The sequence below is a fragment of the Hoplias malabaricus genome, chromosome 4 (genome assembly GCF_029633855.1).
Source record: "Hoplias malabaricus isolate fHopMal1 chromosome 4, fHopMal1.hap1, whole genome shotgun sequence".
In the NCBI taxonomy this organism is placed as follows: domain Eukaryota; kingdom Metazoa; phylum Chordata; class Actinopteri; order Characiformes; family Erythrinidae; genus Hoplias; species Hoplias malabaricus.
Genome location: NC_089803.1, coordinates 36,411,324 through 36,433,737, shown reverse-complemented (window position 1 = coordinate 36,433,737; position 22,414 = coordinate 36,411,324). Strand labels below are relative to the sequence as shown.

Sequence of the window (22,414 nt, the reverse complement as noted above, 5' to 3'; positions counted from 1 at the left end):
ACTAAAATAGCACAGTAGTTTGTTTAACGGTTAATATATTATTATATATAATATAATGTTTGTAAAATACATGTACAGATCCTGCTTCACCTTTGTTTTGTAGTTTAAATTGAGCGAGTTTTAACCAATAGCATCGCAGTTTCCGCCTTCTTTTGAAAGAGCGGCTGCAGTGGAAAATGATTGACTAACTCCTGTTGTCGATTGGCATAAAATGTGATTGACAATATAAGTCTAGCATCTGATTGGCTGCAGTCGAAAATTATTGACAGGTGCCCCTCCCACAGATCACGCCCACTTGTGCTCCGGCCTGCAGCATTTACATACATGGCCCAACTTCGACAAACTATATTGGACACACATTTTAACAAATGGATGTAAATACTGTGCGGCCAGTTATTCAGGCCCAACTGCAGTTTTATTCCGACGTTAATTTTGAGGCTGTAGCTGCATTTCCATGGTAAGTTTGTAACTGTTTTCTATTATGTTTATGTCAGCAACACTGGGATGTTTTTGACAGCTCCCCTGACGAAGCCAAACGGCACCTTGATCGAGAAAGACTGAGATTGATATATATCTACTGCTGAAGTTTCCAGTGCTAGAGGTTCCTTATGGCATTGTGACCTCAAGCTTTTGTTTAGCATTCCATTTCATTTAATGCTTTTGTATGGAGGGCAAAGTAAATGTGCACACAATTGTATGCTGAAGTCCAAAATGGGAGCACCTTACATTAGGTGAATACACTCATTATAAAGGATTTCTACATAAAACGCTAACTTTTGGTCATATGCAGCGTGTCAAAGAGTGGAAGCTTGTTCATCTTGAAACTGCCTTGCCTTTTAAATTCTGCTAGAATTACATTACATAAAAAGGGAGGAAAGTGTCCTAGATTGGTGCTATCACGCTGAGAAGACTCTTAGCAGAGGGTGTTAAATGTCATTTACTAGGAGATCTCGCTTATGCTGTTCGGTAGAAGATCCACTCCAATGAAGACAAAGGCAAAGAGAAGTTTTGGGTCATGTGTGCCGCTGATTCTCTTGACAGTAGCTTGTGCTCTCGCCTTAGATGAGGACACAAAAAAATAAAAGAAAAAAGAAAATGGGGCCAAATCCTCATACACACACACACACACACACACACACACAAGCAGACACACATAAGCATTAGAGAAGAGGACAATGAGACAAAAGCCCACAATCCTCTAGAAGCAGGGATCCGGCAGGACGCTCATAAAAAGAAGCTCCTCTGTCTCTCTCTCTCTCCTATCAGCTCCAAACAAGATGCTGTGAAGAAGAGAGCTCAGCTGGGTTCACGCTGTGCTCCTCCACCACTCAAAAGAGCTCTGAACTCTCTGTCTCTCTATCTCTCTTTCTCTCGCTCTGTCGCTCACTGTTTCTCTTAGTCTCCCTTACTCTCCTTCTCTTGTCTTCTTTCCTTTCTTTCTTTGACATGTTTTCGTTCTCTGAACTCTTCTTCTGTTTTTCTTCCTCTCTATCTCTATTTTTTTATTTCTCTCTCTCTCTCTTTTGGAAGGTTTACACTCAGTTGTAAAGTAGGCCACTTGGTTTTAGAATGTGATTGTGAGGAGTGCATATGCTTCCACTTGCTAAATATCTTTGGCTAATGGACGATTATCGCGGCCAGTCCTCTGCGGCTCTCACTCTTAATTGGGTCGAAAGATTGTTGTAGCACAATGTTACGTGGCGCTCATAAATGGCTCAAGCAGTATCCACCCTCCGTTTCCCACTGGGGACAAGACCTTATCTCTGCAACTTCAAATGCAGCTCCTTCAAACCTGAAATCAAGGCTTTGTTGCTTTCTGTGGGAGGGTGAGCTAAAAAAAAACAGGATGAAAAGAGGAGGAAGAATGAGAGAGACAGAGAAAGGAAGTAGAGGGAAAGAGAGCAGTCTGAGTATAATTTAACAGCATGCATATTTCAGAGGATAAGATGGTTTTAAGTGTATGTTCTCCTCTCTTTTTGGCTCTGTGTGTGTGTGTGTGTATATGCGAGCGTGTGTATGTGCTGCTGAGCCAAGAGTCCTCGCCTTTACATCCCAGCAGGGAGCCCAAGCTGATGAAGGGCTGTTTGTGGAGCTCAGGGCATTAAAATGCCGACTCACTAACCACTTACCAAATCCATGCCGACTGGCATTATGCCCCACTGCTGTGCTCCCACTCAGTCTTCCACAGATTCCTTTTAATTGGCCATCAGAGATACTCGGATTAGCGCTGGATACTGTGTGAGACTGTGTTTTTGAAGATTAGCATAGTTAAAAGGGTTTAACCAGACTGCAAACATATTTTTTTTTACCCCCTCATTCACTGTAATCCAAAACAAACGTCCTCTTCACACTCAAGTTTTTCCAAGTTGCATTCAGGTTCATTATCCCATTAACGTCAATCTGCTAATTGTGACATTAAAATTGTTGGTTAAGGAGGTTGTAATGCATCTGTTGACAATCACTCTCAGAAAGTGGCATTTTAGGCTCGCTAACAAGAATGGCAAAAAGCACTTCATGAATTTTAAACCCCTATTCAAATCCCCCCTCATGTTGCAATGACAGCAAATCCAGTTTTGAGTTACCTTGAACAGAGGCATCTGGGGCGCCGCCTCACACAAAGATACTTTTTATTCTTATTTCTCATTCTTTTCCCCAAGCACTTACAGGTGAATGTTTGCATGCAAGATTTCAGAGACAACCAATGGCTGCTAAAAATTCTTACAACACGTTATGGCACCAGCATGCTGTTAGTTTTTAGACCCAATTTTAGTCATGCCAATTCCTCCTGCTAGGTAGGACTCCCCTGAACATACAGTGCTACCCAGCTGGGAGGTTAAGGGCAAGCTTCCCCTGAGACATGAGGAGCCAGCCACTGCTTCTTTTCAGTCTTCTCCTTACACAGCATCATTGGACTGCACTTCACACTTGGAGGAGATCGCTAAATCCCCAGTTATTTTATGTTAGCTAACAGGGAGGAAGGAGTGCCATTATACCCATCCAGAGAAAGTGTGATTTTTTTTTATTATTATTTTTTACTCCAGCACATAGCAGTGGCATCCCTAGGGGTCAAATTATCTCACAGTTGCCCAGTGGAAGGCCGGATGCTAACTCTTTTCAGTCAAAGCACATCATCAAAAGCACGTTTCTCAACAACACATACAGTGATTGGGTACTAAAACAACAGGGACCAAAACCTTATGCTTTAACTGTCAAAAATAACATGGAAGCAAATAAACTCCAAATTTCAGTATTTGTTGAAGACTCTCCTGGTGATAATGACAGCACTCGTTGTGTATGTTTAATGAGGTTAGAGGACAATTGTAGAGGGATCTTGAATAGTGAATATTTTGAATTCACTAAGATTCTTGGGTTTTCTCTTGTGATTTTGTGTCGCTGCAATTTCTCTGTTGATTTTGACCTGTGCTGCAGATAACTTTCCTGTTGGAAGAATCAAACACGGTCCAGTTTCAGACTTCTGGCAGAGTCCCTCAGATTTTCAGCTAAAATTATGCCACTGACCTTAGCAAGAGCCTCTGGATCACTGGCAGCAAAACAGCCACAAAACATCAAACAGCCACCACCATATTTTACAGTGGGTATGAGGCACTGTTCTTTGTACTCTTTCCACCAAATATGATGATGATGTGCATGGCCAGAAAGTGCAATTTTGTCTCATTTGACCACAACACACAATACCAGTTGTATTCCCAGTTTTGCTGGGCAAAGTTCATGTGCTGGGATGCATGCTTTGTTCTCAGGAAGGGCTTCTTATAATGCATCTCTTCCAAAAAGCTCCAGGTCATGGATCTGGTACCTCAATGATGATTTTGAAACTGTGAAAGATGCAACTAATCTTTGCTGTTGTAAAACTGTGATCTTTGGGCTTCTCTTTGCCACTCTTAGCATCCTCCTCAATGTGCATGGATGCAATATGCAGAAATGTCCCCTTCCTGGAAAATATGGAACTGTTGTATGTCTTTGTATCTTTTTTACACTGGCCCTAATTGTGATTACTGGTATTTTCAACTGCTGGCATTAATGTTTTTAGTTATTCTCCATGGTATGCAGCACCTAGGTTGTACCCATGTTAATGGATAACACGTGAATCTTATGTGTTAGCTCATACAGAAATGGTCATAGACATTAATAACACTAAAAGCAATATCGACTCTTTTTTCCAAATAACACACATTCCTTTGGATGGTACAGGAAATAATACCGAGGTTAAGATTTCATCCATCCATCCATTATCTTTAACCGCTTATCCAATTCAGGGTCACGGTGGATCCAGAGCCTACCTGGAATCATTGAGCGCATGGCAGGAAAACACACTGGAGGGGGCGCCAGTCCTTCACAGGGCAACACACACTCACACACACGGTCACTTTTGTGTCGCCAATCCACCTACCAACATGTGTTTTTTGAACTGTGGGAGGAAACCGGAGCACCCGGAGGAAACCCACGCGGACATGGGGAGAACACACTCCTCACAGACAGTCACCCGGAGCGGGACTCGAACCCACAACCTCCAGGTCCCTGGAGCTGTGTGACTGCGACACTACCTGCGGCACTACTCTGCCGCCCAGGTTAAGATTTCATTATATATAAATGTGTAAAATAAAATAGAATTAATATTAAAGTCCTGGAGAAATGGGGTGTAATTTTCCAGTCATTTGTGAAAACATAATGGGATTGTACTAGATTTCATTGATGTTTTTGCTAATTTCCTTGAGGCGTGCCAATATTCCTGGAGTTGACTGTAGCTGTGTTAGAGCAGGCCTTCTCCAACTGTCAGATATTAGTGTGGTCCAGTGTGAGCACTGCATGCTCCAGACATTAATGGTAAGATGAAAGGGATTTAGCAAAGATGACAGCTGTCAGCCATACAATGCTTTTGACAGAAAGTAGACAACAGTGTATGCCAACAATGTCGAGACTGAAAGCCTTTTTAAAACAAAGACAAGCATTTAATAATGTCTGGGGAAACAACGGCGGGTATATCTTTGTAAATGTAGCCTAAGCACATAGCATGTCATTATTAAAGAGAGCACATTTTGTAGATAATAGTGAGTTGCAATCAAAATTTATATATTAGAAATGCTTTTCATTTAAGTAATGCACTTTAGATGAATACATTAGTGTACACTCAGCCCTCTCTGTGGGTTTATTGGGCCTCTTCTTGCCCACTCTTTTTTTTACACACAAACACATACACACACATACACACATCCTTATTGCACCTTAATCATTAAACTGTAGCTTCATGGAAATCTGCATGCACTTCCACACTTCCAATTACTTCCACGGGCCCATTAGCACAACGGTAGATTTATAAATACCTCTGCTCCACATGCACAATTTATCCCTCGAACATCTTTAATGATCAATACTACAAAGGCTTACTAATGTAAGTCAGCACAGGAGAGTGTCTTAGCCATAGAGGTTATGTTTTAAAGGGCTCTGCGCATGTGTAGATCAGCTCTGCTCTGGGATTTCTGCTGTAGATTGAGGAATTACCAAACGCAGACACCTGCTGGGGTGTTAATGGGAGAAGAGCTGGCACACTGTAGGGTCTTTCTGCTTTCGATAGCCAGTTAAAGGGACAACAGCCTCAGTTTACGATTTGATGGGTAGCATTTCAGTGTGCATTCATTTAGTCTCATCATGTGTTCTGAAAAAACCTTGACTCAAAAGAAAGGGGTGAAGTGTACTGTAGAGAGTACACAGAGCAAAAGATGGACTACAGTCTGTAAATGTAGAACTACAGCGTGCATCTCTATGGTCAGTGGAGCTGATAAAAATTGACAATACATTGAACTAAATAAAGCAGGTCATTTTAATGTTATGGCTGATCCGTGTACATGTATTGTTTTACTGACAGTGCTGATGTTCTTAATGTTATCATTTTGATAAATTCTATGTATTTTTAGGTTTAAAGTATTATGCTCAGCTATTGCAGGGGGACATGGTGGGCAGCAAGGCAAATGGAAAGGATATATAATGCATGTCACTTGTAATAATATCAAAGTAAAAATGACTTATTGATGTTTTTTATATAAAAAAGCATAATTCAAGTGGAATCTGGAAACAAAGGGTGTGCATGTGTTTCTGAGTAGGAAGAGGGACTGATCTACAAAAAGTGGGCACTGCTGAAATAGTTTGAGAATCACTACTCTAAACAGTGTTTGGCTCTGAACATGATGACCTTAGGCTCATGTGCAGATGCTCCAGATAGTTCCAGTTAATTTCATGCTATTTTGGGTTGCTTCTAAAAGGTTTGAGGATATGGTCATTTCTGAATCAGATAGATTGCTCAAATAGCAGGGGATTTAGACAGACAGGGATTAGGCCCTTTAGGGAGTGTTGAGGGTTATGTAATTTATGAATTCTGATGTATTACAGCATATTGAATCTGTGTAATACTGGTCCCATCACATGTCTGTTTGGACATTTTAAAGATCTGATTAATTCCAAAAATATCTGAGATACTGCGTAATAGCACTGCACATATGGTGTGGCACTAATAGTGCTTTCTAATAGTGGTTTTGGACCAGTTCTGTTCCTGATTCTTGGAACCTTGGTTCTTTCCAGTGAACAGATGTTACACCTAATTCTATGACTGTCAAGTTCTGTGACCCTACAGGGCGCTGCTTCATGTCTAGCATAGGGGTCACAATTACTGACAGCTGCCATCAGAATATGTGACCCCACTGAATATTAATTACATAAATATATTATAAATGCATTATAATACATTATAAGTTTTATATGAAGGTTCAGGGGGGTCACAAATTCTGACAGCAGCTGTCAGAAATTGTGAGCCCCTATACCAAGGCTATGAAGTAGCGCCCCCTAGGGTCACAGAACTCGACGATCTCAGAATTCGGTGCAACACCGGTCTGTATTTCTGTGTCATCAGCAGGGGCATAACACTGTGACTGAATACGAAGCCCGAGATAAACTGTCAGAGTCATGACAGGGTCATTGTATATTTTTTGTTTACCATGGAGTCTGAGTGAGATATAATACTGTGTAAATGTTGCAGAGTTCAGAGCCAAGAGCCACAGCTCTGACCAGCGTGCATGGTGTCGTGCCAAACACAGCCCCAGAAACACACACAAACAAAGTGTGTTCCTGTTTTATTTCCTATTATTTACTTATATGAAACATTGAGAATGACACCGTCCAGCTCCACTGGGTGTTAACGCTGTGTTCGAAGCTCTAAGCTCTTGAGTTACTGAACCTCGACACGCCCACAGACAACTTCACGGTTCATGCTGAAAAACCAACTCTTCTTTCGTTCCAGCTGCAAACAAACTTTTCTGGTTCGCGAACCAATTTATGTCAGTGGAAACGTGTTGATCGGTTCCAAATACGGTTCCCTGTTGGTGGAAATTAAGCGTTATATATGAGACTCAGAGCTGTGTTACTCAATTGTGGGTTTACAGTGTGAAATTACTGGAAGTGGCCCTAAGATGGCAGTCCACGAAGAGCGCTGACAGCTGTCATCTACATCTACAGCAGCTTTTAAAGCTAAGTTTCATGATGGAAAAGCACAGGACAGGCCACTCTGAGCCTTTGTTCTATTTTGAGCTATTGGAGGAAGACGTATGTTGTGTGAGTAGAGGAATGTTTCTTTCCCTAGTCTTCACACACCCGCAGTGCAACCATCACAAGCCAAGTATAGACAGGAGCCCAAGACTTTAGAAACTGATGGAACCTTAACCTTATTCCCCTCCCTCGCTCTCCTTTTTTTCTCTTTCATTCGTTTTATACTCCAGCACTCCTCCAGATTACCTGTCATTCCTCCAGACGAGCCCCAAGCCCTCTGTGTTTTAGCCTGCCTGCAGGGACCTGCTGTTTTGATCGTACAGTGGAGGGAAAAGGTCACAGCGCCCTGACACTCTGAAATAGCTGCGTCCATACATGCCAGCGCTCCTGTCCATTCTGTTCGAGGAACCCAGTGCCTCTAGCTGAGCTTGCAATAAAGGTTCTGTGTAAAGATCACAGGCATAACTCTTGAAAGTGACAGTTTTTGGGCCTACATGTATTACTGAAGCAATTTATTAAAAACAACAAGTCAGGATGTAACCGTGATCCAGGTGTCATAAATGTACTTACATACAGTTGTGATGACATAAGCATGTATTCATTTAAATAAAACTCCTCATTACGAAGTATATTCAGGGGTCTGAGCTTAACAATTTGTGTCCAATATTACATCATGGATATATATATGTGTATGTGTGTGTGTGTGTGTGTGTTTTCCTGCTTCTGAAAATTTGCCATGTTTTTTTCTGATATATATTCAATACACATAAAACCCAAAGATCTTGCAGAGGCAGGAGGTCTAACCTTCAGAGGCAAAATAATGTATAGCTCAGACGTGTGTCTGCAACATTGTCATCTTGACTCAGTGCTTTCAGCTTGACACACTCTCCAGCTTGACCTGTGGTTCACATTGGTGTTTACATTTTGTGCATGTGTGTGTGTGTGTGTATAAAAACTGTATGAAAGATTGGAGAAACTGAGCAGCAGGGAAGAGAGCTGAGAGAGGCCGTCTTCTTTAACACTTTGCCGCTGAGTAAATCACCTGCACTCCGAGCTGGGATTAAGGCTGTATGTGGACGGCTTTAGCTGACAGATACAAGCATCCTGATGTGATTCTCTCCTGGATTTTTATGATCCCAAACCTGAGGCAGGTTATCCCCTCTCCAAATTTCACAGCCTTTACCCCTCTCAAAACCAGGAGTGCGAGTGTAAGGGTGAGAGAGGGAGAGAGAGAGAGAGGCACAAAGGAAGACGTGAGAGATGGGTGGTGTGAGATGGGGGGCAGAAGGATACAGGCTGAGAGAGACATGGGAGGAAAACTGAGACAGAAACAGTGGAGAGAGAGAGAGAGAACCTCTCAACCCTTTAGATAGTGGAGGTTTGAAGCAGTAAACGCTGGGCTGCGGCCCACTGTCATGGATCATTGTGTCAGTTAAACGCTCTTTGGGGGAGAGTATTTAAGATGAGGGAAGGTGACCAAGGCTCTGTGGTGCAAGATAAGTGCCATTCTATAAAGGAAAAAACCCAACAGTGCCTATTAACAATGGGAAATACAAAGCTTATTGGAAACCCTGCCACAGAATAGAAGAGCACTTTATTAAGAGCACTGATCCAGGGTTGTAAATACCTACACCACATTTCTAAACACCTACACTACTTTAAATAAATAATGCAGACTGACCTAACGTGTAATATGCACTTGCAGTGTGTGAGCATGTCATCAAAACCTGTGTTAGATTGAATTAAAACCTTTAGTAAGTCACCTAAATGGAGGCCTGTTCCCCATTCTTCAGGACACGGTGGAATTTTTGCCCAGCCCTCTTTCAACAAGCATTGAATGTTGGTTAAACAACTAAATATTGAGTTGGCTTGAAGCAATTACTCACATCAAAAAAGGGCAATTAGTCCCTCCACAGGCAATAAGCCCCCTAATAGCAGTAATTAACCATTCCTCTTTATCCAATATAACAAATATGGAACATGTGAGCAGGGAAGAAGCTCCATTCAAAAGAAAGTCAAATGTGAAAAGTGCTAATCCTTTTATGAAGGAATTCACATTCCTACAGAAAAGCTCTCTCTCTTGCTCTCTAACATTTGTGATGGGCATTGAATGGGCCTCCATCATCACCGGCCTGAGTCATCTGAAGCCTCATTATGTATTAGAAAGGCACCCCGGCTGGATGAATTTGCTCAGAGTCTGAAACGTTTCAGCACTGTAAGATAATATAGAAAAGTGAGTGGGCAAAATGCACTTTAAATTGGACTCGGCATCTAAAGGGTTGGAGAGATGGTGGAAGGTGGAATCCAAATATGATTCATTCTCACTCTGGACCTGAGACACACATACACACACACAAACACAGCTGAAAGGAGCCTTCACTGAGAAAAGACTGGTAATGGTTAAGGGTGTGGAGTCACACACGCCCTCACAGACACAAACACTGTAAAAATTATATGTTTTTTCTTAGATAATGGATTGAGTTTCACTGACACTAAAAACCCCTTATGAAACTTCAAAGGGTGGCACTGTGGTGCAACAGGGTGTTGGGAGGAGTTTGATGTGTTCTCCCCATGTCTGCATGGGTTTCCTCTGGGTGCTCCACTTTCCTCCCACGATCTAAAGACCCACGCTGGCAGGGGGATTGGTCGTGCAAAAAAGTCCTGTAAATGATTGAGGCTTCAAAACTATTTGAGTGGTAATGCCACCCCATTGTGGAGAATGTTTACCCTGCTCAGTATGAGTGAGTAAGATAAGGTAAGTGAGTTATAAACAAGTTTATGAGATGCTTTACATCTAAGTAAACCTACTTGGTTTATAATTTCAGTTTTGATTACAGTTAGAACAGTATATTATCAATAATATTTACATGCTTTGTATGCCTTGTAAAATCCAGAACAACTGGTTCTCCTCAGTTTCTCCCAAAGTCCATGACTGAAAATATCAGTGTTTTGGATCAAGGTTTCCAGGAACCATCCATGTCATAGAGCTTGCATGCAGCACACAAATTTACATTTTTACAATAAATATACATTACATATTATAGTATATTAGATACTCTACTACATATTTTCACTCCCTTTCCTACATTTCCTGTGTGTTTTTAGATCCCAGTTCACTATATTATTTCCTTATATGCTGAGATCTTATAACAATAATAATAATAATAACAAAATGTTGTTCCATAATATAGTGTGTATAGGGACAAAATTGTGTGTACAGCCTAATAGCATTGATTTTTTTTGCTGGTGTATAAGATTGCCTTTACAGTAAATCATATCAAATCTATCACTGATTAAACATGACAGCCTTTTCCATAACATCACTTACTTGTAACAGATACACAAGTAATGACACCCAACACTCTCCAATCCACACTGGAACAACCTCCAAAAACATCAGAGCCAGAGGCAAAGACTGTTTATAGTGTGTCACATGGAAGCTGTTTGTTTTAGCTTTGTGCCTGATTGTGTCTTTTCATTCCCAGAGAGGGTATAATTTAGAGTAGGCTCGCTGCGGGGAGAGGAGAATGCCCCCTGCATAATTAAACCGAAACAAATGGAAGTAATGTGCTGATTAATTCATGATTGGAAATCACAGAGACCAGATTAAATAATTGTCTTGCCTCAGTGTTTGATCATTAGGAAATATTTATTAAATATGCAGCTTAAAATCTAGCTCTGCCACTATTAATAACACTTCACAAACAAATTATAAACGCATCACTGAGTTCTGAAATAAGAGGAAAATGGGGGAAACAGAAGGATGGATTGCTGAATCTGTCAAAAACAAAAGTGGTAATAAAACGGTGTGTTATTATTAGAAAGGTTGTATCATCAGGCTCAGATTGTAATGTAGGTTAAGGTTAAACATGTTGTAAATGGGACTGAATATTATTATCCCAGTGGGTGATGGGGAGGAAAAGGAGCATCATTTCTAACTTTATGGGTTTAAAACAGTCTCTTAAGTTTTCCACATATCACTGGATTATAATCTAATTTAATGAATGTAAGGCCAAAAACCAATCCCAAAGGATTTCCTTTCAGTATTGGATCTTTAGCACTGTTAAACTCTTTAGATGTCTGATTGCTAAAGCCACCACTGTATAAAAAAAAGCCCACTTTACTCATTTCTGTATAACAGTATTTCAAATCAAACCACTCTTAACAACTGTGTTTACATCTATTTATGTCTATTATGCACATTTTTTTTTTTTTAGCAATTCTGCATTTCCCTGTGGCATTCTGCTGAAGGATTTATGAAGAGAGCACAGTGCTTCTAAGGAGAATGTACAGCAGCTCTAGGTAATACAATCATAACTGAAACATCTTCTTATAGTGATAGGAAAGAATAGGAACAGCACTTGGAGGTATGGAACATCTCTGAGGTTGTGAGGCCTGTTGGTAATACTGTTTGTGTCTTGAGGTCTGTTGTGTCTTGGATACAGCATCTGTGTTCTGGATATTCCTTCAGGTTTGACGAGGTGAATGAACCCCGAATGGAATGTGAAGATCAAGATCAATCTCCTGTATGATAGAATGGAAATATGGTGCTACTATTTTAAATGAGGGATGCAGTGGATTCAGCAGATGGCCTCAGGCAGATGCGCCAGTCCCAGGTGATGCAGAAGAAAGCAGCATCTGTCAATTTAAAAATGTAATCTACTATATATTTCTTTCACTGCTGTAACCTTTATGAAGCACAAGCATCTGAGAGTGTTTGTCCAAAACAATATCAGTTTTCTGTAGCATTATGGAATGGTTTGTGTATCACTGTCAAGAACTTGGTGTGTTCTGATGACTACATCTGTGCAGGTGAATAAAGAAGATGGTATTTTTCATTTTACTGTGGACTGGGCTTTGGGGCTAGATGCAGATAGAAATATGAGCGCAACTGTAGCTTGGTATATAAAAGATCAGCTGGTGTTTTACTTCAGTAAGCTTTAGTCAGCTGCAGAGAAGAGGCAGATCTGTCCAATTACATTTCACAAACACAACTGCAGGAAAACTCAGACACTCATACCCAGAACTTGTGGCTGAATATTGACACTGGACAAGGAGGGAAAAAGTAAAGAAAATGATATCAGTGAATTTTAATAGAGGTGGAGGGTTATTATTACACCTGAAAAAAAAAAATCGAGAGTCATGCTGGGCATGGTAGTGTCGTGCTAGCATGCTATCAGCTTCAGATAGCAGGATACAGATAGCACGCTCTCTCACAGGCAACACAGGTAAGCAAATGAATGTATTCAGGGCATGTAGTCATCAGTGAATGAATCCGGCTCATTGGCTACGATAAGGGCACTGCAGGTTCCTCTACATTAGGGACGAGCTTCCCTCCACTAACGCGTCTTTAATTTCTTTCCCTCTGGGTCAGGACTCTGTGGGTTTATCTTATCAAACTTAACAACCTGCAATCAGAGGAAATTCATTCTACATTCTGTTTGAATGTGAGCCAAGCACAAAGCAATCTGTGCACTCCTCTCCCTAAAGGCAGCTTTAAACAAACCGATCTGTTAGCTTAGCGGCTATGATTTCACATTCATAATCCCTGACTGTCTGCCATATTCTTAAGCACCGCAGACCAGATACTCATTCACCAATGCACAGATGCACACTCATGCACACATTCTGAAAGTCTGCATGTGCCAATTAACCCTTTAAACTCCTATCCAGTTATTCGTCTTAAAGTGTATTATACCTTAACTGGAACAAATTGGTTACTCTGAATAAAGATTATGTATTGAATTTTCTGGATTCAAATGTGATTCACTAATTTCACATTAATAATATAAACCTACATTGTATCATTGTCTATTCTATCAGGTTATTAAACATTCTATATGGCTAAATATTTGTTAATACCATTTCATCCAAGGTTCGTATAAGTATAGCGCTAATACCATAAATATTTTTTAGCTGCCTAAACATCAGTAAATGTGTTCACTCTACGGAAAAAGCTTGGCCCTCAAGCTAATAAGAAATATTTCTATAGTTCAGTCAGAGTATGCCTTGTATACAGTTGAATTAAGAAAAATCACAGCATTACATTAATGTTATAATTGTGAGAAATTAAAGTGTTCGCCCTTTTTATTTAAAGGGTTAAATGTGTGCTCACACAAACACACACACAAACTTGTCACTGTGCCCGTCTCCTCAATCCCTTTTCCTGAAGCAGTAATTACTTGTGCCATGTTAGGCCATACCAGATCCTCTCACCCCTACACACACACACACTTACACATACACACACACGCACATGGACTGGCCTCCCATGGAGATCAGAGGTGTTGGGATCCTCGCCTTCATTACATCTGCCCTAAAGGGTCTGGGGCCCCGTCACGCTGAGATAAGTAATTAACACATGGATCAGCAGGGAGACGGGCAGAGGGCAACTCCACAGCCACACACACTAATGATCTCATCCAGAGTCTGAGTGGCAATCCAGGATCCTGACAGTGCAGAGACCGGGCTTAAAATAAACCTTTACTTTATTAATAGGACACTCACACCGGCTTTTGTTTGAGCATTTTAGAGAATGATTTTAATCACAGATTATCTTCCACTGCTTTGGTCACACAAAGTCAACAAGAGTTTTTGGGGTCAATCGTCTAAGCACCGCAGGTCTTTACAGCCTTGCTTTAGTACAGTAGCATATAGGCAAGTCAAGGCAAGGCAAGTTTATTTATAGAGCACCTTTCATACAAGAGCAATTCAAAGTGCTTTACAGGAAAATCACTTAAATTAAAAGCAAGAATTAAAATCATGAAAGACCATTAAAACAATTAAAACAGTGCAATAAGGGAAATACATAAAAAGAGTAAAAGAAAACATGATAAAAAAGATTCAAAAAATCAACAATGATACCATAAAAAAACATAACTTCATCTAGTTCATAGATTGCAGAAAGATATTTTTTCCCTTTTTTGTGGTTATATAGAACGTTCGTTTAATATGGCCATTTGTTGATTGAGGTTTCCTCCCTAAAACTAGCATTATGGAGTATTCTGAACGACATGATTGCAACGGCAGAAATTTGCATACTTTTTCTTTAGTAGGTTATTTTGGTCCACTCTCCCACTGCAAAACACAGCATGCTTTACACAAATACATCAAACACCTTTAAGATACATCATCTGAAATATTTTTTTAGTATTATTATAACGTGCATAATTCATTGTGGCACCACTTTAGAAGCCAGGAGTCAAATCTACAAAAGATGCATAATTCAGTCTTGATGGTGTTCCCCTTTAATGATTTACATTTAATACATTTCAGTGTTCATTTATAAAATGTTTGATATTAGCTAGTGCTGTAGCATATCCATAGCCCAGATGAATGTCAGGGTGAAATCAAAGGGCACCTAGATTTGTGGAAAACCTAGTAAGAGAAAAATCAGGGCAGCTTACTGAAGAGTGTAGAAACAGATCATCCCTGTGCCAGATGCTTCTGATATGAACTAAGCCAATATTCCCTAATACCAAGTCACTACTGACCAAAGCTAAAGTAAATCAGATTACCCCAAAATACAGATGCTTATATGGAACAGTAGGTCCATGAAACCAATTCACAACCCAGATTAGAAACAGGTGGTGAGAAGCAATAGTGAATGTCCAGAGTATCTCTCCAGGAAGACAAAGCAGAGTGCTGGCTCACTGAGCAGTGTAGTTTCACAGAGACCAAGGTACAACATGTAAATATTCCATTACTGTGGCCCATACATATATAGAGTGCTTTTCATGAATATATTCTGCTGATGTCAAATGAACCCATAAGAGCCCAGACTCCGTTCTATTTAAAGCCAAACTATGACATTTCTTGCCATGGTCTGTAATTCATTTTGGGTTAAAATCCCAATGTCACAAAAAATATCACAATAACAAGTTTGTAACTTGTATTTCAATGTTTTGTTATTGAAATGAAATCAGAACAGGTCGTATGTAACATAGGACAGATTACTAAAGCATTTGGATTGTTAAATGTGTTGGAACACACCTTTTAGAAACAAAATTTTGCTTTTTAAAATGTCTATGGTCTCTGTGTCCTCACCAAGCACACCTTCATTCTGTAAATGAGGTCACACACAAATTAACAAACGCTCATGTGACTGCATCTTGGATGTTGAGTAAATGTCTCTTAGGGACTTCATTATTTAAACAGAAGTATAAAGCTGTGTAGGGAACTTTTGGGATCTTATAAGGCATTTGTTATTATAAGGCTCATATTTCACCAGGGGTTCTTATGGGATACTGAAAATATAGCCTTTTTAGCCCAGTTGTCCACTCCTGCCTAAAAGTTCTTCTCCTGCAAAATACATCCACAAGAAATCAATTGCTCCACACTTGCTTCAGACTGCAAAACAATTTGACTCCTCCATCTGTCCACTGTGAAAAGACAACTCAACACTATGGACCTAAATGATATGTCAATATCAACTGCTGTTACTGAGAAAAGGAAGCAAGTAAAAAAAGATCAGCATCACAGAATGTGTTAGGGATTAGATTGTGAAATGCAGAAAGTTCAACCAGCTTCCTTGACTGAACTTGGTAGGTGTGTGATATAGATTTAAGGCTTCTGTGTTTTTTGTTTGTTTATTTATTTATTTATTTTTGGTTAAATATGTGTTTTCTGCGATTTCTCAGACACTGGAAACAAATGACATGCATTTAGTGGCTGTTTTGTGTGCATACTAAATAAGTGACTTACACAGTAAGCATTGTCAAAAAAAACCAAAAAATATTATGTGCATTGTAAGACTAGGTAAAACTGAAATGCACTTTTACACTGCTGGAGAAGAAAAATTCATGACACTAAAATGATCTCATTGCAATAATCCTCAGCAACCAATTGAATAGGCAGCAACTACAGTTCACCTGAGGAAAGGACGAGCTGCAGCTGTTGCTGTAAACTCTGTCACACTACACCACAGCCTGAAGGGATGAAGAACTGTAGAAATATTCCAACCAGAATGGCTGTCCGTATGTTCTCTGCTGCAAATAAGCACAGCAGTATTGATGCTAACAAAGAAATATTGTGACAGCTGTTGTAATAGTTTTCAATCTTTTTTTCTTTCATTATCATCACACAGTGATTAATTGCTTTGGAAATAATTCATGATAAACAACATCACCACTGAAGTAAGCATTAAATTGAAACTGAATTGAGAGAGGGAGTGGGAGAGAGAGAGATGGTAATCCAAGAAATCAAAGACTGGTGGCTGCCATTGAATTTTTAATGACACCATGCTGGGGTGGGCATAGTTATGAGTTTATGTGTGTATTTGTATTTGTGACACAGAGAGAGAGAGAGAGAGAGAGAGAGAGAGTGAGTGACAGAGAGAATGCTGATTTATATTTTGACAGGACTTCTATGTGAAATCAGATTTATGCCTGCCATTACAACTCAGAGGTTGTGCTCAATCATCTCCAATTGGCTTCTTCAATCTCTCTGATATCCCTTTAATCTGGAATTAGATAAATGATTAGGAAATTCTCTTCAGCTTGCCCTAACAGCTATAAAAAAGGCACCACACCGCTTACCACTCTTGTAACAGGTACAAATTGAGGCCTATAGAGGAAATATCTTACAACATAAGGCCAATCATGATGATCAAAGAGCTAGAGAGAGCAGCAGAAAGGGGGAGAGAAAGAGAGAGAGAGACTGAATGCTAGGTTCAACAAAATATTAACTATCCTGTGGATTACATATGGGACCTTGGTTCTTTGGTTTTTTGGTTTTCTTTTTTTTTTTAGTTTATTTTTATTATTTTTTAAATTACTTACACATAAAGGAACATAACTCTTTTTTAAGCCAGCCAATGTCAATACAAGCCCAGCAACAATGGTGCAAAAAGCAGCTTTGTCAGTGTTTCATTTACCCGAGGTTCTTCATGCGCTGTATGTTTTGAACATGTGGGTTGAAAACCCTTGATATAGAAGATATTTTAATCAGTTTATTCAGTGATGAACAGGCGTTTCAAGATGTTAAGTATACATACATTTATCATTGGACATATATTCCAAAGAGAGCTCACAGAAAAAGACATTTCTCTATCCTTTATTAGCTTTACAAATTTAGTACATTAAAAATAAATATAATTGAATGAACCGAGAAAATATATTTGTTATTACTGTTGCATAACGTTAGGAAAGCACTGTTACAAGGATTTGTATATTAAAATCCCATAAGAGACAAATTGTGATACTATCACTTAATGACTCACAAATGAATCTGACTGATTTATCCACCCAACAGTCAGCTGCTACAACAGCAACAGAGAAGCTAAAGGGTTAACATTCTGTATCGTAATTTAGGCAAGAAAATGTCTACTAGTGCTCTTCAAACTTTCTCATGTCTACGCAGATGTTACATATGTCTTGCATCATGTTTCATATTCAGCAAAATATATTAAAAAAATTTTTTTTTGAAAGAACAGCTTTAAGAGGTCTGGCACACGGCATAATTTCTGGATAGAAAAATAATGTCACACTGTGCCATATAGACATCCAACCTCTGTGTGCTACACTGTATTGGGAGAGGTCATCTGTGCATGTCTCATGTTACCAGCACACAGCTGGTCACATGGCTGACCAGATTTAAAACAGAAAGGCATTTTCCCAGGTCACGCACTGTGGACTATGAGCCTTCATTTCTTGTCATCATGTTAGAACTTGGCATTTCACTAGGCCTTTATTTTAATATTCCACTACACTCTAATGGAAATTGTGTGTACATTTTCATTACCTAACAAGTTTTGTTCAAACTTTTAGTGAATAATATGACTCCCACCTTTTTTTTTTTCAAAATATCTTTATAAATATATTAATAAGATTTAAAAAGGTTTTAGTCAGAGTAAAATAAGACATTCTGGAGATAGCTATAATGCAAATGTTCTCATTCATGGTGAAAGGAATAATGGTAGCCCCAAATCTCATAGACAATTACCGCATTCAGTGCTCATTTGATGGTAATGCCTGATAAGTTGTTTTGATGGCTTTCTGAAAAGCTTGGAGAAGCAATATATGCAGGGTGTAAGACTAGTGAAAACGTATTTGCCACTTTATCAACATTGCTTGTCAATTCTCAGAAGACGCACAAAGGTTTAGTTATTTTGCCATATTTACGGCTACATTACATGTTTTTATACCATGCACAGCTATACGTCAAACCATTCTGGATGACTTGACATGTCAGTGATTAAATTATGCAACACTTTTTATTTTTTAATCACTGGAAATTCCCCTATAAAGGTTTCACAATATAAAGTATAGACGCATGCATGCCTCCATGCTGTAACCAGACTGGATAAGATCAGTTTGCCAGGGTAACTAGATCTATTTGCGATGGGGTATGCACAGAGGTTTGCATTTGCTATTTGCAAATGTCTTCCTTCTGTGATGAAGACATGCCATGACAAAACACAATTTGCCTTATTACATTACATTATCTCTGCTTCTGGATTCTAATATATCTGCAATAGTCAACTACTAAGTGCTAGATCTTATTTCCGAGACAATATCTTAGGTGCTTATATCTGAGGAGTGAAATGTTGTTTGGTGAATAGCACTAGCGGCTTTTATCTTACAATCGTCTTGGCTAATACTGCCACCTGTTGGTACAGACGAAGAACAGTTACTGTGTGTTCAATGGAGAACACTCTGAAATGAAAGACAGAAAGAAGAATATCCTCACAACTCCAGACAATAAAAGCAGGTTCATAAAAGCTTTGTTGAGCATCTCCCTCTCTATATTTCTCTGTGGACACATTTTCTAATCTGTGATATGGCTATTTAAAATGCACCTTTGCCAAAAGGTGTTCAGTTGGGTCCATACAGCTTCTCCACAAAAAGTTAACAGAATTGGACTGTATGTTTATACTTACTAAATACAACCAAGCTGTTCACTGAATACATTGTGAATGTTTCCTTTGTTCTTTTGTCAGTTTGTAAAAGTCTGTAAAAGGAAATGTGGGGTTATCACCTTGTAAATACAGTTACAGCGTTACAAATGTAGCTGAGTTAAGGAAATAGTGTATGACCAGGATGGGCGGTACTAACAGAGTGGATATTTTCCCAGCGTTTACACTCTCAAACTGAGATATGTGCACCAAATCGGACACATAAGACACTTGCACATGATGTCACGAAAGTTATATCATCGCTATGACACGCTATGACATGCTAAAGTTTAAGTTTCCCAGATCGTCTCACTCAGTCTAAGTGACCAGGAACCCTGACGATCCACCACATCTTTTATAAACACAAGTACATTCATAACTAGCGTTTTGTATTGTTTGACAACCGGAGTGGTACTTACAGACCAGTAACAAGGAGTGCATCAGATGAAGCCTGTGGCAAAACACTGTCTTATGCACCCCGGCAGTAACAGAGATTTAACACTTCAACACCATGACAGGACAAAAAGGTTGATCAATGCAGCCAGGCTGATGGGATGGTTAACAAACACCAAGCACAGAACATTCAGCAGAAAAGGCACATATTCTGGGCCACACTGGACAAACAAGGGGATGGATGACTAATAACAGATTTAGCTCACATACACAGATCTCTCTCCACACTGCCTCCAGAGTACAAAAGCCTGTATATTTGGTTGTTTGAGCATCACTCTATGAAAACCTGTCACTTGCCCCTGCATAAGGCACAGGTATAATTAGCTCTAACATTCAAGATGGTTTGTCTGACTCTGGGAAAGTATAATGATTGATCCGAGTAGGTGCCATAGGACACAGCTGGAGAAACCCTAGGGAGACTTCCACATTTGGGATAGAAGGTTGTTCTGGATAGAGCATTCCTATAGAATGACCTATTATAAAGGCAGACTGGAACCACCAAGAGTGAACAATATCCTTCTCATTGTCTCGTTCAGCACTTTGCAGGAGTACTGGAATAAGAGGTAGCTCCAGCAGCTCCTCTAGTTAGTCATGAGACAAGACAGTGAACAAGGATGGTATTTGTCTCATTCTGAGAACCAAAGCTGAAAATAAACACAGACTTGTCCATATATGCCTGTCCATACATGTCCAAAACTATGCTTACTAGGTCTTGGTGAAGTCTGCAGCATGCTGGACTCTTTATGCGCTGCAAGAATGAGTCTGTAGTTGGGTTGTTAACTCCTGACAGATGAAGAGTCCTCAGTGACAGAACCTGGGCTGTGCCCATGCTTACAGGTCCAGTGTCATGCCTGACAGCACATAATAAGTTAAAGAATACACCAAGGAGAGCTCCACCACCCTCAGCTTTAATACACATCTGCTGACTAGCTGCCCACCAGTGCCACAATACTGCACCCCGTCCTTTGGTTGATGTTTCTGTGGTCAGTACCCTTCTGTATGGAATTCGACCAATCATCATCCTGGACATATGGAACTGTATGGACCATCATGGTCGGAGAGCTGTCAGGCACTCGTGCAGAATACAAATGGATACTGGTTTGTGGCGCTGTGTCTAGCTGAAGAGAAATCAGACATATCTGAAAGCGTATAATATGCAGTCTCCTGATTGCAATTTCTTTGGCCTCAGCAGAGATAAATACCACAAACCTCAATCCAAATGGCAGAACTTTAAATTGGAACACTTTGCTTTGAATTGCAAACCAGAGAAAAAGCCTGTGCTCCAGCACTCTAGGGATGTGAAAGTTAGCATCTCTTATGTCGACTGTGGTAAACCACTCTTTTTCATTAATACTGCAAATATTTGCAGCAACATTAATGAAGGTACACAACCAACTTGGACTGAGCCAATGAGAAGCAATATCTTACCAATTGGGAACAGTGAAGCTATCGGGTCACACACATAAAGAACTTACTCCGTTTTTTGGCTATAGTTGCCAGCACATTGAGCACAAGATTGGCTAGCATATTTTTATTTGCTCTTTTTGAACCTGGGTGACAGGTGCTGTTGTCTTGGACATTGTACTAGACCCGGAGTGCTATGAGAGAAAGGTGAAAACAAGCCCAGAAATGGCTGGAGTACTCCAGTATAACCTTAGTTAACCTAATAAGTTTGTTATTGTGTTTCATGAACATGGTTCTTAGCTGAGCTACGTCCTCAGAAATGTAGTGCACTCTTTTAGTTAGAAATTTTTTTTTTCTTAAGCAGGAACTCACCACTCACTCTGGGAGAGACTATTTTCTTAACAGTGTGAGGCTTCGCATCCAGTTTCCATGCCCGCTAGCTTCTTTTGATGGAGCGTTAAGAGGGTAGTGAACATCACTGCATGTAACCAATGCTTCACAAAGGTGCTCATGACATGAGAGACCTGACACTACAGCACCAAATACAGTGTGCAACAGCCTTAGAAATTCATGTTCTCTGGGCAGTACCTTGTTAGCCAATGCATGCTAACTCTGAATCAACAGACTCCTGAGAGAGGAAGACTGCAGTGAGCTGAAGCATATAGCATTGGTGACACCACAAGTCCATGGGAGTCCATGAGACCATGAGTCAAAAGCTACATGAGAGATACACCTCGATCTGAGTTTTTGAACACGGAAATTATTTTACCACCTGTCAGGAAATATCTAACATATCTGCATTAAATAGATGAAGGAATATATTAATTTAATTATATTAAAAATCCTGATAATTAGCAGGGTCATACAGTGGTCATCAAAACATATATTAAATATCTGACATAAGAGGCTATAAAGAAAGAGAGAGAGAGAGAGAGAGAGAGAGAGAGAGAGATTAGATTAGATAATGTGACATAAAGCGTTTTAATTCTAAAAGGAATACAAAAACCAGATGTTCACAAAAAACTCGAGTCTGATGTCAGTTTTAGTTAAGAGTATGTGTACATGTCGGTGCACAGGAAAAATTATTCAATTTTGACCAGGTAAATAGCTTAT

The 22,414-nt window shown here is 39.8% G+C and overlaps 1 long non-coding RNA gene across 1 annotated transcript; it reads left to right on the top strand.

The window, feature by feature from the left end:
* Positions 1–276: 276 nt before the first annotated feature.
* LOC136695743 (uncharacterized) lies at positions 277–13,211 on the top strand. The gene is made up of 3 exons (XR_010802347.1): positions 277–457; positions 11,769–11,853; positions 12,023–13,211. It is a non-coding gene; the product is annotated as an uncharacterized lncRNA (long non-coding RNA).
* Positions 13,212–22,414: the final 9,203 nt, after the last annotated feature.